Source organism: Otolemur garnettii, unplaced genomic scaffold, assembly GCF_000181295.1.
Source record: "Otolemur garnettii isolate 467f Iridium unplaced genomic scaffold, OtoGar3 scaffold00019, whole genome shotgun sequence".
Taxonomy (NCBI): Eukaryota; Metazoa; Chordata; class Mammalia; order Primates; family Galagidae; genus Otolemur; species Otolemur garnettii.
The window spans coordinates 25,000,953-25,007,027 of NW_003852414.1; the positions used below are offsets into that span (position 1 = coordinate 25,000,953).

General features: G+C 44.1%; 1 non-coding gene across 1 annotated transcript; it reads left to right on the forward strand.

Moving 5' to 3' along the window:
* Nucleotides 1-1,841: 1,841 nt before the first annotated feature.
* LOC111724156 lies at nucleotides 1,842-1,949 on the forward strand. The gene has a single exon (XR_002772498.1). It is a non-coding gene; the product is annotated as a U6 spliceosomal RNA (small nuclear RNA).
* Nucleotides 1,950-6,075: the final 4,126 nt, after the last annotated feature.

Consider the following 6,075-nt stretch of genomic DNA (forward strand, 5'->3'; position numbering starts at 1 on the left):
GAAAAGGGACTTGTAGAAAAACCTGAGAGTTTTTACATTCGTATTTATCTTCATTCCCTTCCAAGAGGGAAAAATGAGCTTGATCAATGGCCGATGGGGTTGACCTTATTAAGAGGTGTTTTGCATTTATATGGAAGAGTCTGAAAAGAATTAGAGATCGATGCTTAGAAAACTAAGGACATTTATCCATTCATATTTTAGCTTTTCCCTTCAGCATCTGTTTATTCAAATTCTGCACCAGGTACTGTTCTAGGGCTTCAAAAGGACAACAGCTGCAAACAGCTGGTGTTTGCAGAAGCAGGAGGCTGCTGGACAGAGGCTGAGTGCAGGGAGGACAGGTGGTCAGCCCCGGCCAGAGCTGGCTTGGCCCTGGTGCTGACGCAGGTGGGAGGCATTGGCGCCTGTGTCACCTGGCTGCCGTGCTGAGGGTGGGGGACAGGGGGATGTGGGAAGAGTGGAGGAGGATGCATGCTCTGTGGGGAAGCCCCTGGTGCTATCTGCACAGGTGTGGGTACATGAGCCTGGGCTCATAAAGTCAAGAGTTTTGCTTTAGACGTAGGTATCATAAATATCTATTAGACACAAAGCAGATATGTAGACAGTTCAATATTCAACTTAGGAATTCAGGCTAAATACAAAACTTGGTGTCATTGGCATGTAGGTAATATTTAAGTCCTGAATCTAATGGAGGTCAGGAAGGGAGCAGAGGTGGGACTGAGTCCAAGGCTGATCCCTGCCTTGCTCAAGCATTCTGCAGGCAGGGAGTTGAGGACAATGAGAAGGGGGCCGGGGGGGTCCAAGGAAGGTTGGCATTGTGTGACCATTGTACGATTTGAACCAAATAAAGAAACAACTGTGGGAAATCCTGCTGTCAGCTCATGGAAAAAGGATGAAAATGACTGCTGTGTTTAGTGAGTGCGTCAGGAGCCGTCTTGGTGGAGTTGTTGGGGAAAATCTCATCTGAGTAGGTTCAACAGTGAATGGGAGGAAGTTTGTTTTTTTATTGTTTGGAATTCATTGGGAATACAAAGAATTAGGTTACACTGATTGCATTTGTTAGGTAAAGTCCCTCTGGTAACTGTGTCCCGCCCCCAAGAGGTTGCCATACACCTGATCCCCCACCCCTTCCCTCGGGAGAAGGATTTGGAAATAGCAGGTTTATGTACTTGTTGGGGGAGATTTTTCTGAAAAGAGGAATTGGGAAATGGAATGACAGAAGCTGAAGTAGGTGAGAGATGTTTGCTTATTCATTTTAGCATGTTTATCTGCTGAACAGAATGGTTTAATAGGTAGAAAAAGAGAGGAAAAAATCTTTAAAAAACCCAACAAAACATTCATTATATCTAGTCAGTTTTCCAATGAGTTTTCTACAAATTAATTTTGTCTTTATAGGACTGTGAAACGTCTCCATCCTGATCAATTGTTAGACGGAGTCCCATGTCCATAAAGCGTGGGATGGTAAGAAATGTTTTACGATGTTAAAAACTCACAAACGTCATGCAATCATTTCCTCCCTTATTCCAAAGTTGTGAGTCCCTTTCCTGGGTAGTGACATTCATGGGATTTCGTGCACACTAGTAAGAGCTGGCCTTGCTGACAGCACAGAGAGCTCAGGGATGGTGTCCAGCAGAACCTAGGGCCAGACCCTCGAGGTGGGTCTGGGTGGACAACATGCATCTCAACTTCTCATTCAACGGCCATCAGGAGCGAGAGGGAAGGCAGGAAGCATCGGTGGTTACTCAGCAATGACAAAGATGCGCAGGACATTTGGCTTGGTTGCCAGAAATGCTGATAGAAGTAAAATGTAAACATTGCACGTTAATTTAAAGAAAAACTAACAGGTGCTCGTTTCAGCAGCACATATGTGAAAACTGGAGTGATAACAGAGGGGGTCAGCATGGCCCCTGTGCAAATTCATAACGCAAATTCATAATGTGTTCCATATTTTTCTACCCAGAAGAAAAAAAAAATTACCATGAGGACATTTGCATGAGAATGTTTATGGTAGCTCAATTCACAATCACCAAGATGTGGAATCAACCCAAATGCCCATCAACGCATGAATGGATTAGCAAAGGGTGGCATACGCAGGCCAGAGAGTACTATTCAGCCATAAAAGGTGGAGATTTTACATCTTTTGTATTAACCTGGATAGAGTTAGAGAACACTCTCCTTAGTAAAGTATTGCAAGAACGGAAAAGCAAGTACCCAATATACTCAATAATATGAAACCAATAGATAACTATATGCCCACAGGAGAGAAAAACTGAATTAAAATCCAGTGGGGGGAATATGGAGAAGGGAAGTGGGAGAGGGGTTAGGGAGGGGGGCTGGGAGCTCTCACCTAATGGGCTCCATGTAGGGGTGTATGGCACATGTCCTGGGTGAGGGGTACAACCACAACAGGGACCTTATCTAACAAAAAACCCCAATGTAACCTAATCACTTATACTCTCATATTAATCTGAAATAAAACAAAAGACAACCACCACCCCCAAAGAAAAATTAACAGTATTGGAAGAATGGAGAAGGGTACGGTGAGTTGGGAAGAGGTAAGAGCCAAACTCTGATATTTCAAAATAGGAGGAGGTCCAGGCGGGTATCAGGTATTGACGCACTGATGACGGCATGTGAAAATATGATTTGGAAGCAGACAGGTGAGAGTCAGAGGACGCAGAACAGGAGTGGGTCAGGGCGGGGGTGGCAAGGTCAAGAGGTTGCTTTTCGGGAGGCTCATTGTGCACCTTGGCTTTTAAATCAAACTTAAAAATAGAGAAAGGGAAGAACAGGGCTGTGAAGTACAGTGGGCAAAGTTTCACGCGCTGCTCTCTCCTCACATTTGATAAGAAAACAGAAGTGTTATGTCAATAGATAGTGAGGGCACGTTCTCAGGGAAGGGTGCTTACTGTTAGTTGTGAAACTGCAGCTGTGTTTAAAAACTGATTATTAAACATCTACCACATCATTTAAATTAAATCTGCTATCGTTGGAGAGGGCTTTCTGGGGTAGCAGGGCAGGGTCTTCTGGTCTCCTTTCTCTCTTTTATGGAACAAGCACAGTTACAGTCACATCTGACGCACAGTAGGATTCTTTGCACTGACATTTCATTTAAGATTATTTTGTAACAATATTTATAAGTGAGATTAATGTGAATGTTTTTGGTACAATATTTGGTTTGGGGGTCAGTGTTTCACCTGACATATGAAAATTATTTTGGGAGTTTTCTTCTTTTTATATGTTCTGGCATAGATGTATATTGAGAGAGTTAAATACTCCCATAAGTACGATGGCTACGTGGATCAGTATGAAAGTTTTGAGACAGACTGTTACGGGCTGTCATTTCACTTCCAAGAAATAGCTGACAGCGACCTTCCTGATTTACCTGTGTAAGTTTCAGCTTGCTCAGATTATCGGTGTTCCTGGGAGGGCTTCATTGGTTTCTGACTTTGTAGATTTTTTGTTTCTTGATGTCTGTGTACCTCAAAACATCACAACTTTGGTAATGACCCATGTAAGTGCCTTTAAGGGAACTAGGATTTATATCTTCGGGCAGATCAATCACAATTTCCCTTTTCTTCCATCCCAGTTTTCCCAGGTGAGATGTGAAATGAATCGCTTCTAAAGACACGGTGGCCAGTCCCAGGCCCCCACCCCTACTCACACACGCAGAGGACACTTAGCTGAGGTTTAGAGACAAGCCATAATCAGCACTTAGACCACACGCCCCATCCTGTGGGGGCTCCTCAACTCTTGGTAGATGAAGGGAGGCCATATGAGGGAGTGAAATCTTCCTGTGGAAACTTCCCCCAGTGAGGGGACTCGGGATTGGCTGTCTTGGTTAGCAGATTACAATCCAGACTCTCTATTAATATGAATATTAACTTTCACGGAATTGTTTCCATTAAAATGTAAAAATATTTGTTCCCTTTTATTCTGAAAAATATTAATTTAAAGATAACGTTTATTCTTTTTCTAAATTTAAGATTTAGACCAGAGTATGTTTGAGGTGTGGTGGGGAGGTGAAAGGAGGAAGGACAATAAGAGCTTTAACAGCAAACCCCGACTGTAATGTCAGGTGAAGAATATTACAGACAGCTATGTTTTTAAAGTGGGCACAATTATTTCAAAATGCATTTTCTAGCTTTAGGTATATTGGATATACCTGGGTACTTACAGGGTCATTATGAAGCAAGTTAGATCTTACATTTTATTTGCCTGTAAAATGTGTTCTTTCCCACAGATTTCTTTCTAGTGTATTTTTTTTTAACATTAGAAATTTGCTAGCTGAGCTTTTTACATGCTGCAACAGGAAGACACAGTGTGCGTGTGGGTTTTTAAATAACTATTAAGGCAACTAAGCATCTTTCATGTGTTAGAAGGACCTTCCCCTTTTCTACTTATTTACATTTTCATACTGAAGGTTAAACAGAGTAAAAAAGATATGCAAAAATTTTGTCTGTGACAGTTACCTTGAGGTCAAGTATAATTAGCATATATTTGAAATCTCCAGAGAACAAGTCTGGGTTTTCTTTTCTTTTTTTTTTTAAATCATGGGTTTAAAAAAATTCTAAAAGAGAAATGAATAACAATCATAGAGTCAGCCCTTCATCCAACAAAGCCCTTGAATTCTGAGGGTCAATCCTTTTAACACTTTTCATATAAAATGGTGTTAAAATGACGTGATAGTAAGGCTGTCAGAATGCATTCACCAGGCTGTTCCGTAGTAAAGTGGGGATGTCCGGACTGACGGCAGGTGTCCGCATCCGGTCTCAGGCCCGGGGTGCGGCGGGGAAGGAGCTCACCCTGCACAACCCGCAGTGGAAATCCAGAGAGAGCATTCCTTAGTATTTCTAATATTACAGGGGCTCGCTTATTCGCTCCTGCACACTGGTTTCAAATGGTTCCTGCCGCGGGGGGGGCGCGAGTGCAGCCGCAGAGACCCGCGTCCCCTGCGGTTAAGCCTGCAAGGCCTCCGGGCAGCCCTGCTGCGTGTCTGGAACGTGGTTCATGTTCAGGGTTGGGTAGAAACAGGAGACAAGAGAAAGGAACTATCACTGGGTGCTCAGGAGTCAATCAAAAGGTTGTTAGATGCTTCACAATTCATGACATATCTTTATGATAATATTTATAAAAAACTAACGCCCAATACGAGAATTTTGAAAAACCACAAGATTACCACTGCGCGCGCCCTGAGTGTCCTTGTGTCTCTTCAGTTAGACGCGTATTGTAAGACAGAAAGGAACAGCACATCAAAAATTCGCAGAAGTCGTCTGAAAATGTTTTTGGTAATCCCAGCTGACCAATTAGTGGCATTCATGACACACTGAGCAACAGGAGGCCACAGTCAGCGCTGGGCTCTCAGCTGGGTCCTGCGGGGCCGGACATGACCTGCCCAGGAGAGACGCAGCTGCAGTTTACCTCGCCTTTCCTAGACTGGAGAGCAGGATCTATACACGTTGGTTATGTTAATCACTTAAGGTTATTAAACATTTATTAGATGTTATTTGATAACATCCTCCCCCCTTTTGTGGCTGCCACAGCTTGTGCGACGTGAGAGGACCTTCCCCGCGCCTGCTCTGTGCCAGGACACGTCCCTGTCTCTCATCCGCTTCGCTTCGTTTGCTTTCTAACAGTGACTGCCCCATTCTGTCCACAAAATAGCCTTGTGAGATGAGCAGCCTGAGGGTTGGCAGTCACGTGTGTGAGGTGTGCATCTGCAGGAAGTCACGTGCATGAGGCCCATGTCTACAGGAAGTCATGTGTGTGAGGCGGGTGTCTACAGGAAGTCACGTGCATGAGGCCCTTGTTTACAGGAAGTCACGTGTGTGAGGTGGGTGTCTACAGGAAGTTGTGTGTGAGGTGGGTGTCTACAGGAAGTCATGAGTGTGAGGCCGACATCTACAGGAAGTCATGTGTGTGAGGCCCACATCTACAGGAAGTCACATGCATGAGGCCCATGTCTACAGGAAGTCATGTGTGTGAGGCCCGTGTATGTATGAAGTCATGTGTGTGAGGCAGGTGTCTACAGGAAGTCATGTGTGAGGTGGGTGTCTACAGGAAGTCACGTGTGTGAGG